Source organism: Lepidochelys kempii, chromosome 7 (assembly GCF_965140265.1).
Source record: "Lepidochelys kempii isolate rLepKem1 chromosome 7, rLepKem1.hap2, whole genome shotgun sequence".
Taxonomy (NCBI): domain Eukaryota; kingdom Metazoa; phylum Chordata; order Testudines; family Cheloniidae; genus Lepidochelys; species Lepidochelys kempii.
In genome coordinates, this window is record NC_133262.1 from 111,385,752 (window position 1) to 111,401,312 (window position 15,561).

At 40.5% G+C, this 15,561-nt stretch overlaps 1 non-coding gene across 1 annotated transcript; it reads left to right on the forward strand.

The window, feature by feature from the left end:
* The first annotated feature begins 12,866 nt into the window (after window positions 1-12,866).
* On the forward strand, window positions 12,867-12,951 carry TRNAR-UCU (transfer RNA arginine (anticodon UCU)). The gene is given in 2 exon segments: window positions 12,867-12,903; window positions 12,916-12,951. It is a non-coding gene; the product is annotated as a tRNA-Arg (tRNA).
* Window positions 12,952-15,561: the final 2,610 nt, after the last annotated feature.

A 15,561-nucleotide genomic window follows, 5' to 3' on the forward strand; every position in this document is an offset into this window, starting at 1 on the left:
ATCTAAGATTTCTCTCCTGGAATACCAACAAACAGACTGACTCATCTGTTCAGTGGATGGGGAGGCCACTCACAACATTTTGCTGCAGCCTTTACATTTAAACTCCCATACCTTTCTATTTATTGTGTGCTCATGACATTTAGGGCCCAATCTTGCCACTGATTCCTGCCAGGGGCCAAGTATTCTCATTCTCCACTGAAGTCAACAATTTTTGGTTGCACACTTGAGGCACTTTAAAGAAGCCTGATTTTTCAGAGGGACAGTGCCCAGCACTTCCTGAATAGCTGCTCTCATTAAAGTGTCTCATGATGGGCACCCAAGCATTGAAGCACTTTTGAAATCTTGATCTCTTGAGTCACTCTTAATTTCTCCTTTTTTGCCTTTATTTTCACCATCACTTAAAGATGAATTAAAATGCTTTTAAAAACCCACATAAATAAACCAGTGTCAGATGTCTTCCGGTAATGATTTAGATTGCTGGTCCAATAAACGATATTACCTCAGTCACCTTGTCTCTCTAATGTAAATACATTGTAAAGACGAACATTGCAGGCTTTCTACCTGCATGTTTAGTTTGTAACAAGGATTTGAGTTCTTCTTTTAATCTTTTAAGACCTTACATCAACAATCTCAAGCAGCTCTTCAGGAAAGGAAGTAACATAAAGTGTCAAGACAGAAGTGTTGTTGATTCATATTGAAGATGCTCATTGAGGTGGTCAATCAAGGTTTATTACTAGATGCTGTATTTTTGTTTGATATATATAGAGAGATGCCTAGCTTAATGTTTTTAAGAACATAAAAATGACAGACTGCCCTCCCAGTTCTTCTGTTGACAAAGACTCAGTGTTGTAAAGTCATGAAACTGCAATGCATGGGCAGATGGATCATACATACTTTACTGTATCCCTGACCTTTTTTGTTTTTGTCTTACAGTAATAACGCAACCATTTTTTTGGTCTTTGTTTCTAGTATGCAATTATGTTGTTGCTCTTTGAGCTGCAGGACTACACTGGTGATGGGAATCTATTTTTATACCTCAAATTCTTCCAGGACTGCAGTCACTCATTAAAAAGAACGTCGGAGCAGCTGTTCTTTGGTGCAAAAATTGCTACAGTATGTTCATAGCTGTCATTTTTTGGTGTATATTTATTTGCTATGGGAGCTTTTTCATTGGATTTTACATTCAGCACCTTAAAATATTTTCATGAGAGGCATCTTCTAAGTGTTTTGCCCATGCCTAGAGCAGTGTTTAATGAAAAATACTCACTATGACTAAATGCGAAGATGAAAATATCCAAGAAATATTCTAGATGAAAACTTGGCATTCAGAATGATTATAATAAAACACACACTTTATATCTTTCTACTTTATCAGGCTGTGGGAGGCAAACTTCTTTGACCTATGAAGTTGATCTGTGAACTGTGTCAAAAAATTCAAAACCTCGCAGTTGAGGTTTGCGCATTCTATTAGCATAATTTGCCACCCAAGCTGTAAATGTATACTTTGTACAATGGCTTGCGGCACAGATAGTATTTCACAATTTTGTAAGGGAGAGTGTTTATATCTAATGTTTCTCAGGTACATTTGATAAGTTTGCCACAATAGCTGTGCTTTCCCCCCACCCTCCACCGGCTCTGGCAGTATTTAATGAAAATGTCTTCTCTAAGGCATATGCTGAACTTCATTTGTGTAGAATAATAGATATGCAGAATAAACACAGACACGTACTTTGGCCTGAACTTATCCACTTCTGATTTAGCAAGATGAGAGAAGGGGTTTGTTGAGTGGGGGGGGGGGTGTCTTTTTGGTTTCCTATCCTTCTGCAAACCTTTGAGATCTAGAGAAGTGGCTTATAGGTTTAAAGAAACCAAATGGAGTATCTGAGAATCTGAATCTGAAACTGAAATGCAGGCAGGCTTCTGCTTTTTGAATGGAGGGAATGTTTGTAGGACTTCACTGTTACTAAAGCTTTGTACGACTTATTCAGAGCCAGACCGATGATGTGTGTCCCCTCCCCAGCCCCCCACCTCTCTAGCTACTCCCTCCCCTTTATAATTCCTGAAATTAAAATGTGTTGGAATGCTCAGTGCTGCTTTTCACTCTCTTTTGAATGGGCCCTTTAGTTTTTCACACCAAGGTGTCCTTTGGGGTGCCAGGTCAGGCTACCAAAACAGCTTCTAGGAGGGGATTAGGACCAATTAACATCTTTGTACACAAAAGCCACTGGCAGCTGAACAGGCGGCCTGGTGGCCTGCTCGGGAGCTGCATTTTAAATAGGGGCCTTCTGTACTTGAGCTCAAGTGGGAAGAGGCGGAGAAAGTTTTTATTTATAATTGAAAATGCTGCTCCTGGATAAAGTCGAATGAAAGGCAGAGTGGTGTTCAAAAGTATCTAACAAATACTATTTGAATATTGGCCTTTATTGTATGATTTCCATCAAGTATACTATAACAATATAGCCATTTTCCATTACATATTGAGATGAAGTGATTTTTCCTGTGAAGGAAAAACAGTTTCATCCACACATTGCATCAGTCCCTCTGTTTTTCAAATGCAGCTGTACTTTAAAGTCACCAGATAGGGTTGTTGCTGCAAAGTGATATACAGTTTTAAAACCCATTGCCTTTTGAAGCGAATGCTATCACATGGACACCTGACTCACCAAACCTTTTGTTTACAGAAAAATGAGACAATTTTGAGTGTGTGGGGGTGGGAATCAGTGTTTTATATAAGTAAATTTGCCTTTATACCCATCAGTTTGTTAATAGAGAAAAATAATAAAGAGCCCAAAGACTGAACTGTTCAATCCAGTTGAGCCAGATCCTCAGCTAGTGTACGTCAACGGAGATCTATTGACCTTGATGGAGCTATGCATATATACATCAACTGAGGATCTGACTAGATATCTTTACTGTGTTCCTCATTGTTTTCTCTCCATATCACCTTTAAATCATCACCCTCAGAATCTAATCAGACATTAAAGGAAAGGAGGCAGGACAAAATACATGATGTGTCCATAATTATTGTAAGTGGGTTTTTCCTGAAATTCTAGGTTTATACTGTTATAAAGTTTGTGGTGAAACCCTTCTGCATTTCTGGGATGACACTTTTTCAAACAGTGTTTCTAATCACAGCATAAGCCTTTCCCCCTACTTTCATAATAATAATAATAATGCAATTTCATATACTTTTTATAGAAGGAAGTCATTACTAGCTCTTCTTTAAACCAGCATTTTTGATAAGGAAATGTTCATTGCAGATAAGAATAGCTCAGGTTTAATAACCCCATCAGGAAAAACTGCAATTTGTCATCCTGATTAATATAATTTTAAAAGGAAAGAATTGTAATATGGAATGGTAAGAGAATGGTGTGAAAAAGATTTAAATATACCAACAACCAGTTCAAGTAAAGCACCTATAAAAGTAAATAAGAACACAAACAATATGCCAGATCTTCAGCTGTACAAAGTGGCCTATTTCCCTTGACATCAGTGGAACTAGGTCAGTTTACACCATTTGAGAATCTGGTCCCATAGACATGCATGGTCTTTCATGTCCTATGGCATTAATTCATTTATTTTACTTATGTCGGTCAAATATGGATTTCCACCTCAGTTGAGGAGAACAGAAAAAGCCTAATTATGATCATTTCCAGCATCATGGTTTTTATAAATAACTACAGATTCCATTTAGTGTGACATTTTATAACAAACATTAAAACATACTCTATGTGTGGCTTTACCCCTTCCTACCCCCTCTTTAGTTTCAGATACTGTATTGTATTTCTTCCAACATGTTGATTCTACCTCCTGTTAAATGGTAATTGGCAGTAGTATAGGTGGGGATAGAAACATTGTTATATTTTGTTCATTTTTCACACTTCAGCAGTTATCCCTTTCTCTCCCTAGCTGTACGCTTATTAGTGTATGAAATGCAGGTGTGTGGGAAATGGCAAGCAGACATTGACAGGTTATTTTGTTGGCCACTGCCTAATTAGTAGCATAGTGCACGCACCCTGCTAAGCTTTAGTGTGGTGCAGTAGAGCTGGTCTGTTCTAATTTCCTCACAGCTTTGATATTCACCAAGAGATTGACGGTTAGCACAAAAAGCCAAAGCGCGACGGAGGCCTGCAGAAACAATGGCCCTTCTTGCTTGTAGACACCACAGATGTGAGAGAAAGCTGACTAAAAACAATTGGCCAACACTGTCTAATTGTCTCCAATGTCAGCATCATTAATGGTTTCCCATGTAAAAAGTAAAAGGCCAAGGTTGTATCCTCCCTTTATTTTGAGTCACATGATTATGTAACTTACTGAGATTCATCTTAAGGGTTAATTGTATTTGTGCAATAAAGAAACTGAAGCTACCTTGAATTCAATGACTATGTACTTAATTAATTTTGACAGCCTTTTATCTTTATTACCTATTGAATAATCACAATCAGAATTAATAACATTTATAAGCAATTAAAATTACAGCCTATTTAAGGATGATATGTGTTTACGTCTTTTGCTGAGATACAAATTATGAATACTTATTAGTGAAGAAGTTGTTTTCCTGCCAGGAGGCTTCTTGTCTGTGTTAACAGCAACAAACAACAATAATCAGTTCAGTGTGTAATAGTGCCTTTCACATCAGACAATCCCCCAAAGCACCGCACAGCAGAAAGGGGTTTGCAGAATTTAAAGGTAATCACTAAAGGGCAAGAATTATAATGTGCCTGAAACACAAAAAGGACCAAATTCTTCAAAATCACACACAAGGCAAGTACAACAAATCACAATATTTTAGCATTTTCATTATTTTAAAGCAGTGGTTTTCAACCTATGGTCCGTGGACCCCCTGGAAGTTCATAGGCTATGTCTAAGACTTCCAAAGGGGACCACAACTCCATTTGAAAATCTTTAGGGGTCCGCAAATGAAAAAGTTGAAAACCACTGTTTGAAAACTTAATTTCCTCCAGCAGGAAAAAATGTCCATTAACGGTACAATCCATCTTCATTTAAAATTACTTCAAGAAACTATACGGCACCAGGCACTCAGTACTTTCTATGCTACTTGGAGATTGCCAGGGTACTGCAGAGTTCCAAGACAGTCACATTCATAAGAAAGCCAAGGTATTGTCTAGCAAAATACCCATGTAACAGTCTCAGGATGATCACTGCTAGTCATGTGGGTATTGAATAGCAGAATACTGGCTCTTCTATGGTGTTGGCCACACTGGATTTGTTGTTGTTTGCAAGATGGCACCATCAGGAGCTGAATGTGAGGAAAAGAATAGCTAAAAAATGAAAGAAGCCTGTGATGGTTTGGGGGACGTGTCTATGTACCAATTATGAACTCTGCATGTTTATGCCTTATGATTGTCTTTACTGTATTCTTGCATCACACTTTTTGGTAGTAAGGAAAGGGTGAGTGTTGCCAGTGTGTGGGCTTCTGAATGGGACAGTTGTTCAGGACCATCAACAACTGCAGACACCATGCTGCCTAGCAGAACGCTTGGGAAGCTTCAATCTAGGTAAAACCAGTTCTTTCCACATCTCAAGAGGAGGGAGAGGAGAGGACAGTGGAAAATATCCAAAAGGAGAAGAAAGAGACAGAGGTGTCAATGCAGGCCTTTAAAGAGAGAGAGGCTAAGAAGTTCAAGAGGAGGAACAAAGAAGGCATGTTCCTGGGGGGAACCTTTTTGACTGCTGCACGAGTTGAAGCCGAAGGAAGTGGTTGTAGGCATCAGGGAGGTGGTTTCATTGTCCAGAGAAGCCTGAACTGGAGAAAAGAGATCCAGGTTTTCCCACGATCACCCCTTTTTTTTTTTTTTTTCTTTTCTTTTTTTTGAGGTAGCTGTTCCTGGAAGTTTATGAGGGTGCTCGGTACATACTGTCAACTGTCCAGTTTTATGGGCTAAGCATCATCCTGGATTTTCTGGAGTTTTGTACCTCAGAGGTGGCAACCCTAGGCCCAGGAAAGGGGGTTTGGGACCCTGAAAGGACTCTATCCCAGTCCCAAAGAACTCTCAAGAGCAGTGAGGAAACTGAGGCAGGAAATGGTGCAGATGTTGTATTGTTTTGCCTAGATTTTATATCTGTTGTGCTGGCTAAAGTAAAGGAATGATTGGTTTAGAAATGCCTTAGCAAAGTCTGTGTCTTTTTGGCTTCAACTATCACATATCCCTGAAGGGATAAACTATTAACCAGAGCATCCATCAGGGTGGAGCTCTGGGGAAGGTGTGCTTAAAATACAGAAAAGGAGTACTTTGGTTAGTCTCTAAGGTGCCACAAGTACTCCTTTTCTTTTTGCGAATACAGACTAACACGGCTGTTACTCTGACACTTAAAATACAGGGAGTCTTGTGGGGTTTGGCACTCGTCTTGGGACCTAGAGCAGCAGGACCGTGGGGTCCCACTTCTGAGGAGATGTACTAAATAGACAGGCAATGCTCAAGGGGTGATCCTAAAGGCCAAAGAAAGAAATGGTGCCTGAAGTCTACCCGTATCGCAAGAGATCTTAAAAGCACACAGATCCAGCATGTGGGTCCAAACACAGCAGCAGAGGGTGCTCAGTGAGGTCTGTGACAAAGCCTATGTCATTTCAAATTAAATCATGGAGTTATATGTTCAACTATTAAGAAAATTAACATGCATGGGGCAGCGGTGGAGTGGAGGATCACAACTAAACTAGGTTTAAGTTGCTGGTGTAAAGAAAAGAGGGGACCAGTAGGGCCCCAGAATTTATCTAGAGCCCCAGAAGATCTTAATCTGGGATTGTTAAAATGAATCCTAATTTTGAACTGATTAAAAATGTCTAATTACAGACTGGATTAAGCAATTCCCTTTTCGTGACTAATTGCCACATGGCTTTATACAAGGGTTAGGTAAATTATTACACTTGCATCCTTATTTCACTCTGATGCTGGTAAACTGGATGCCAGCTCTAGCCAAGGCTGGAGGCATCTGCAGAGCACTGACTAAGTCATAGGTGGAAACCAGACCAGCTCATCTGCATGTTAATATTGTTCAATAGGTGTTAGACTTGTAAAGACGTGTTTAGATGCTATAAAATGCTTGTAAGTTGATACATACATTACTCTTACATGTTATGTCTGTATCTCATGCTGTAAGATAATATGAAGTTTTGCTTTATAATTGTAAACATGCCTGCTCTGAACTTATGAACCTTGGCAAGAAGAGTGGTTCCTCCACCCATCAAGAAGAACTATCAAGACTAAATGGGCCATTGTAGGACAGAAACTTTGTTGATTGCCCCATCCACCCATGAAGAAGTTACATGCAGGAGCTCTCATCCCATTGGTTTGAACTCTGGGGGAAGGGTATATCAAGATGCTCACAAAAACAAATGATTATCTCTTTGCTGTTTGAACTCTCATGGGGCAGGAGCTAGGAAACAAAAGCAGAGTCTCCCAGGGTCAACTTGGGTTAGCCCTCAAAGACAATCAGTGGACAGATTACTACATCTCAGTTGCCTTTTGGAAACATAGTGAAACTCATCTGTGCTTATATGTTGCCTGCTTTAACCTGTAAATAACTCTTGTCATTTCTTTTTACTGCTTAATAAATTCTTAGTTAGCTTACTATGGGACTGGCTACCAGAGTCTGTTGGGACTTGGGAGCAACCTGAATACTTTGTGACCTTTGGTATAAGTGACCATTTATCACTAAGTCCAGCTTGCCTGAGTGGCAAGATAGATTGAAATGCCCAAGGGAACTGTCTGTGACTCTGTGTTGGTGTGATCCAGGAGTTCACATTTGTTACTGGGTTGGTGAAATCTAATTATAGAGCCCCAGCTTGGGATGTCTGCTCTGCTTTTTGACAGTCTGCCGTGAGGTTGGCATCAATGGCTGTGAACCAATCCAGACAGTGGGACACCCATCCATTGTAATGAGTGAGTTTGGCAATTGACTTTCACATAAGGTTCTTTATTATAAGGAATAGGTTAACAAATGACCAGGGGACACTACTGAGCATTAAAAATGGACTTGTTTTAGAATAGCTAATGGCCCATCAAGTCCATTATATACACCATAATAAAATCAATGTAGTCATTAAGCTGAGGACTAACACAAGAGTAAAGGTCTTACAACTTTGAACATTTCCTACTTTCTATGTATTCAAATGTAAGATGCTTTCTTTGAGATTTGTCAATATGGAGTCAGCTTCTCATTTGATATTTGCTTTGTTCTATTTATTTCTCTTTTGTGATGAAAATGAAACTGGGAGAGATATGTATTGTATCAGATCAAAGGTAGTTAGGGGTTCAAAACCAGGAGTCCTGAGTCTCGGTGGGGTACTGCCACTTTTTGCACTGCTGTGCTGGTGCGAGGGGACTCTACAACTCGCCAAGCCAGCCAGAAAGGATCGAGCCAGCATAGCAGCTAGGGACTATACAAAAAAAGGTGTCCTATGACTTCAGAGTAGCATCAAACTGATGGTTTTGTGGTGGAATGAATGCTGGAGGAAGAGATCTCGTGACAATTACACAACTATATATTTTGAGATTTTTTTCCCCCCTCCTACTATAAAAATCTTGATATTAAAGTTCAGAGCTTTTCATTTCCTAGCTATCTCACTGTGAATTCCGAATGCCAGCCCAGCTTTTCCCTATATCCCTAGCAGGACAGCTGATTGACAGTAACCACAAATACAGAATTAATATTCAACAGATGCAATTTAAGGGCACCGCCTCAACAAGAGATTCACTTTTTACCTGGGCCTCCCTGCATGAAACAGAAAAGAATAAGCTCTTTGTACTAGATGCATTTAAAACATAGAAGCAAAGCGTACAAATTGTGAAACAGGAACCCATCCTATCCCCCTTGACACCAATACCAGCAAGTCTGTTCTCCTCCCCCACCTCCTTAGCTTGTCTGAAAGCTGGCTACATTTGGGATTTGGTCCTCTCCCCTTGTACTAACACGCACCGCTAGTTAGAGTTTTCATCTCTTCACCTGAAGTTGGTAGGAGATCTGGGGTTTTTTTTGCTGTAGTAGGACCTCTATGTTCCCTGAATTCCAGCTCATTTTGTCCCTCTTCACTTTTAAAAATGTCTGTGTGTTTAACTTCAAAGCAATAGAACAGCAAATGGACTTAGCAGCTTTTGGGGGTAGTTGTTGCTGTCTTGACCCATGAGGTGGTAGATTAAGTGAAATGCTACAAATGACTACTCCAAAGTGGAGGTCCTGTTCATCAGACAAATCACAGTCTTAAAGGCTGTCATGGTGGTTCAGTGGTGCACGGTTGCTCAAAAATATCTTGTCACGCTTACTGTTGAGGGCAAACTGGCTGAAGACCAACCCGTTTCCCTAGTTCGTTGAGACGCAGCCAAGTACGGCAAGCACACAACTGACAAGGTTCAGAATCACCTGCTAATTTTCAAATCAATAGTTTTTATGCACAATATTAGTTCCTTAAAGTATTAAGCCACAGTGCTCACCTCAGGGGCAGTCTAATGTCTTGTCTTTCATACTCCAGCATTATTAACTAATATATATCATTAGATTAAAAATGCTCCCAATTTTTCTTTACTTATGATCATTGTATGCGGCATTGTTATAAAGATTAATTACAATATATTTTGGACCAAATCCTTGGGTAAAACCAAAATGCACTTGGTACAAATCAGGGGTGGCATCCAGAGATGATGTAAAGCCCTCCCTTACATGCCCATGGTGCTGGTGTTGATCTGTGCATGCTCCCTGTGAGCTGTCTTGAATGCAACCTAGACCAGGGGTTCTCATATTGGAGGTCATGACCCCTCAGGGGCTTGTGAGGTTATTACATGGGGGGTCGTGAGCTGTCAGCCTCCACCCCAAACCCCGCTTTGCCTCTAGCATTTATAATAGTGTTAAATATAAAAAAGTGTTTTTAATTTATAAGGGGGGGGTCGCACTCAGAGGCTTGCTGTCTGAAAGGGGTCACCAGTACAAAAGTTTCAGAACCGCTGACCTAGACTGTCTGTAATGGCCACAAGTACGGGAGACCTTAGCCTAGGATTAGCCTGGCATAAATTCATCCTGACTACACCCCTCTTCTGTAAGTACACCCCCTTTTCTCATGATGCTGGAAGTGTGGCAGGGGCAAGCCCATACATCAGCTGTACGCCACTATAAGATACAGTTTGCAGTTAAGACTGGTTGTGTAGCCAAAGCACTTCAGCAGTGTAGTACGAAGTTGCTGCACCGCGGGTGGTGGTTTATTCTACTTTGGAACTAAGTACTTGAGAGTGCAAAATAGATTTGTTAATCTTGCTTTTATGATTGCTCATAACTTACTCAAGCAAATACCTTTTGGGTTGAAATTTTTAATGCTTCATGTCAAACCAAAGATGACATATTTTATGTGAAGCCTAAATAAAATTTGGGTGAGATTTTGTTTGTTTTTAGTTATTAAAGCATTTAAAAACATGTTTTTCCCAATATGTTTCTCTTAGATGTTTTATGTATGGACTACTCAAAACAGACTAAATAATTGAAGCTATAAACATCAAACATGGCTTGATTTGTAGATCTCATAGTAATCTAATATTTAAGATGAGCTTTAAGAAAATTGGTACAGTAGTTCTAAAGTTATCAGCATTTAAATTTGAGAATTGGTCATACAGTCAGTAGAATTTTTCTATTCCATTGGTTTTTGGAAGTACTGTTAAAGAAGAGCCACTTAGAACATTGACTGGGCTTAGCAGCACTTGAGTATAGCAGTGTCTTTAAGCCAAAATTTAACAGTACTTTTGGAGCTATAAGCCCAAATACACCCCTAAAAAGAGGGGCATGTCTGTAAAATAAAAATATTTTGCCTTGTGATTGCCATAATAACCCGTTTTTAAAACTAATATTTCACACTTAAAATACAGCAGGTTGAAAAAAGAAACAAAAGTTTCACGAACATTTTTGAAATTTTAAAGTTTTATTTTTGTTCTCGGTTGTTTTTTTTTAAATATTTGCTGTGCATCTGTTTGAAAATTAGCAACATTTTGATATTTCAATCTTTTGCTTTCCTTCCTTTTTTTCCACATTTCACCATTGGATGCAATATAGTGAATGATGTCCTGAATTTTACAGTTTTGAAACAAACAAGCCACTTTTCATCTCTTCCCTCCACACTCCCCCCTCCCCCCCCGAAAGTTTCTAATGAAAAAATGTGACCAGCTTTAACTTACATGAATTTGTTGCCCATGAGTATACCATTTTTCAATGATGGTACAGCATACTGTGAGTATGTGGCCTTCATCCTTTTGCATAGGATAGGAGGGGTGCCCTGGGTCAACCTCAAATCCTACCTGTAAGGTGCTTAAGGAGTTAAAGGAGGAAGGAGATTAGTTTAACCTTTTCAGTTCATGCTGCAGTGGATGCAAAAGTACTGTCTAATTCAGATTCCTAAATCTGTTTCCCTGCAAATGCTCCTGTTTCTGGCATTTTTTATTTTTAATGTATTGAGATTTTCTATGAATGTGTGTTATGCATCTTGGCAAAACTCAGTTAAATAAATGGTACTGTATGCTGTGGGGCCTGAAGCCTGAGAGAGAAGAGAGCTCAGTGCTGTCTCCTGTTGGTGAAATGGGACAAGAGCTGCCCAAAATTGCTTACAAACTGCAGAGGGGTCGGTGTGAGAGATATCTGCCCCCATCTGTTTTATGGTTGGGGTTGGAGGGGGGGAAAGGATTTATTTTCTTAATTATTTACATCTTGTACTTTTGGCTTGACTCAGATTTCGATGTGGTGGAGGACAAGGAGAGTTGACTGAATAGGCCAGGCCTCATTTGCATTTTGTTTTGTGTGACATTTTGGTTAAAATACAGTTCAGTTTTGTGTTTTGGGGGGCAATACAATACAATTGACCTTGTTGGGAAATAAAGACAAGACAATGTCATTGAATGGGCTTGGGGTCACTTTGACAGATGGCTGTCAGGCACAGTTGGGGTAAGAGAGCCTTGACAGCCCGAAGGTGGGGTGGGGAAGAGAGAAGGAGAGGGCTGGGCTGGGTGTTGTGTTGTGTTGTCTGCTGCTGAGAGTCCCTCTCTGGTGGTGGAGGTTCTGACAAAGGTCTCAGATACCACTGATTTCCCCCCCTCACCTACAAGCTGAGTCGAGCCTGCAAAATGTGGACAGAGCAGACTGGCAGCATCTCCTCTGAGGCGACGAGGGTGCAGAGTGGCTGCAGCACTTCAAGGGGATGGATGGCTCAAGGCGGCAGCAGACCTAGGGAGCTTATGCTGAAACCCGAGAGAGCAGCAGCCTGCCTAAGGGACTGGGTTGTGGATTTCCCTGCCCAGCAAATAAAGCTGAAATCATTCCAGCTGGGTAAGGGAGTAGCATCCCCTAAGCAGTCCAGGCAGCACTGAGCAGCTAGAATCCTCCGACTTCTCCAGCCCAGGACAACTAACGGTGAGTAGGGAGCTGGGGAGGAGAGAAGTGGCCAGAACACATCAGCCACTCCCAACACCCAAAGGAGGTCTGAGGTTGGGACCCCTGTTCAGACACCCTCGAGGTGGAGGTCTTACATCATAGAATTTGTAAATTTGTTAATTGCTGGTTTTCCCCAGATTCATTCTGTCATCTTTCTTTTTGCACCCCCTCATAAAGTTATTTTTGTTGTAACCCCTGGACTCAGTGCTTGAGAAAGAACTGATCATCAGGATGCCCAGGGTGATATATATAATTTCCCAGGTTTCTGGATGGGGGGCTCGAGTCAATGTTATTTAAGTCTCTAAGGAAACCTCCAAGAAAATTGAACCCCACCCTTTTTTTGCTGCTGACAACACCTGGCAGAATGGTAACAATACCACTGCTTCCATTGCTGCCTTACCAGTAGTAGAGACAAATAAACAAAGAAAACCTTGCTAAATGCTAAAGGTGGCTCCGTGGCGCAATGGATAGCGCATTGGACTTCTAGAGGAGGAAGGGATTCAAAGGTTCCAGGTTCGAGTCCCGGCGGAGTTGCAGTTTTTGGGGGGAGGGATGGCTCAGTGGTTTGGGCATTGGCCTGCTAAACCCAGGCTTGTGAGTTCAATCCTTGAGGGGGCCATTTAGGGATCTGGGGCAAAATTTGGGGATTGGTCCTGCATTGAGCAGGGGGTTGGACTAGATGACCTCCTGAGGTCCCTTCCAACCCTGATATTCTATGATTCTATGAAATATTAGCAGGCCAGGGAGAAAATGGATAAAAGGCCTGTAGTATCATGCACTCTGATAATGGTAGTTCACTGTAACATCACTAAGAACAACACTATTGACTTGTAGTCCATTATGAATGAAGGTGTTAGCCTAGTTTGATGGTCTTGTTTTTCAAGACTTTCTAGTGGCTTTTAGGTGGCATTTTGTTTTTTAATATCTTCATTAAAGATTTTAAAAGCAAAGGTCTTTGCTTACATTTAAAATACTTTTCCAGAGCCCTGAAGCATCATAGCTTCTTGCTAATGGACTTCTGAATGCCATTTTCATTATTCTATTTTTTTACAAGACTTTTCTTTTCCTTTACATTATTACATTTGCTTTTGTTAAATGGCTGAGACTGTTTGTCACTTACATTCGGTCTTTTAAATATTGTTCATGTTTACCATTAATAGAGATAGTGATGAATTTGTTTAAGAAGAATAGATCCATACACCAGTTTGTATTTGGCAGCTAAGTGTACATATAGAGTGACTACATTTGTTAACAAAATTGATAATAGACCTGTCCTTTCTCAGCATAAATCAATAATACAGTTATTGGCTTTGAAGTATAGATCCAATGAAAAGAGTGTTGCCTAATGTTTCATTGAGTATTACACAAGTGTCCAAGGACTCCATCATGCCGTAATAAATAGCTTTAAACACATCTGATACATCATTTTTAAGGGCGACTATTTCAAGACTGATTCTCCATTGTCCTTGTACCTTGCATAGTCACTTACACCTGTGCAAGGTGAATGTAAAATGCTGCTATAACCCACTAATCGGTATGTGATATGTGTAACCTGTCTGTGCTTGGTCTACAGTCTGTTACATCTCCCAGCTAGAGGACCTGGCATTTAGCAAAAGCTGTAGAGGGCTATGCTTTTAGCTCTGGAGGTTCCTGGTTTAATCCCCAATGTCAGTCAGGATGGTGGTTGTCACACTATCATTCTGATTTTGCTCTCCGATACTGTGGTGATGAGTTTGGATTGCGGACAGAATAGAATAGAATAGAACAGACCAGGCAGTGGAGAATCAGTCCTTTCATTTATCTTATGCACAAAAACTTAATCTGATTAGAGGCCTGATTCCTCATTGTACTACTCTTGCTCAATGGTGGTATAATTTCACTGACTTCAGTACGGTGGTGAATCAGGCCCTAGAAGCAGAGACTGCCAATTCTCATTCCTTAGTACTTGTGATGCAAGTTTGTGGTCTTGTACTGAGCCACGAAATGTGTACAGCAATGACACTGGCAGTGAAAGCCACCTCCATCAATGAGGTGTTTTAAAACTGACCTACAGGTAGTTCCACACCCATCTGATCTTGGTCTGTCTGGCAAGACTGCCAGCAGGGGTGCTGTTTATTGCCTATTATTATGCAGACACCTTTCCATTTGGAACTGGGCTGAGATCACAGATTGTTTCCTAGACGCCACACAGCAGCTATGAGATGGTAATGACTTTCAGTTGCACTTGACTGGCTTTGAAACATCACCTCAGAGATGAAAAGTGGGGCTGGCTGGAAAGCAGTAGTTCTATTTCATGAAGAATGTCAATGTTTCAAAATTTGTTTTCATTCCAACGTGGAATGGAAATGAGAACTTTCAAAGTCTTTCATGGGAAAAAATTAGAGCAAGACTTGCCCCAGAATAACCAGTAGACTAATAGGTAGGACGCTCACCTAGGATATTGGAGACCTACATTCAAGTCATTGCTCCAAATCAGGCAGAGTAGGGTCTTGAATTTGGGCCTTTCATGTCCCAGGTGAATGCTCAACCCCCCAGGCTATTAGTAGTTTTGGGGTCCCTCTTTCTCTGTGACCAGAAATTACATCATGGACCTGAGAGATCTTCCTGCTGAAACTTGTCAAAACAGACACGTTTCCATGGAACATTTTAGTTTTGACAAAACAGCAATTTTGACAGAAAAAAAGGTTTGTCAAAATATTTTCAGCCAGTTCTAATGAAAGGCTCACTCTCCCATTAGCAATCCCCCAAGCCACCCAGTCTCTCTCTTCATTTTCTCATGTAGAGAGCGTCAAATTCTATCCTGAATTACACCAGAATAAAGTCACTGAAGTAAAGGGAGTTATTCTGAATGTACACTGGTGTAACAACAGCAGGCTCTGGACCTTTGTTCCTAACTGATGTGGTGTTATGAATTACTCCTGTGCATGATAAGCTGATTAAGCCAATTTCTTTTCTCAGGGACACCTGTGACACCCTGTTGATCTCAATGGGGTAGCACGAGTGTAACTGAGAGCAGAATTCTGAACATAATTTAAATAGCAGATGTAATTTAAACAGTATGTGATTCCTATCTGTTCAGAACACTATGCAGTTTTAGTAGTAATAGTGGTATTTGCTGCATTCACTCTTTACAAACTGTGACAA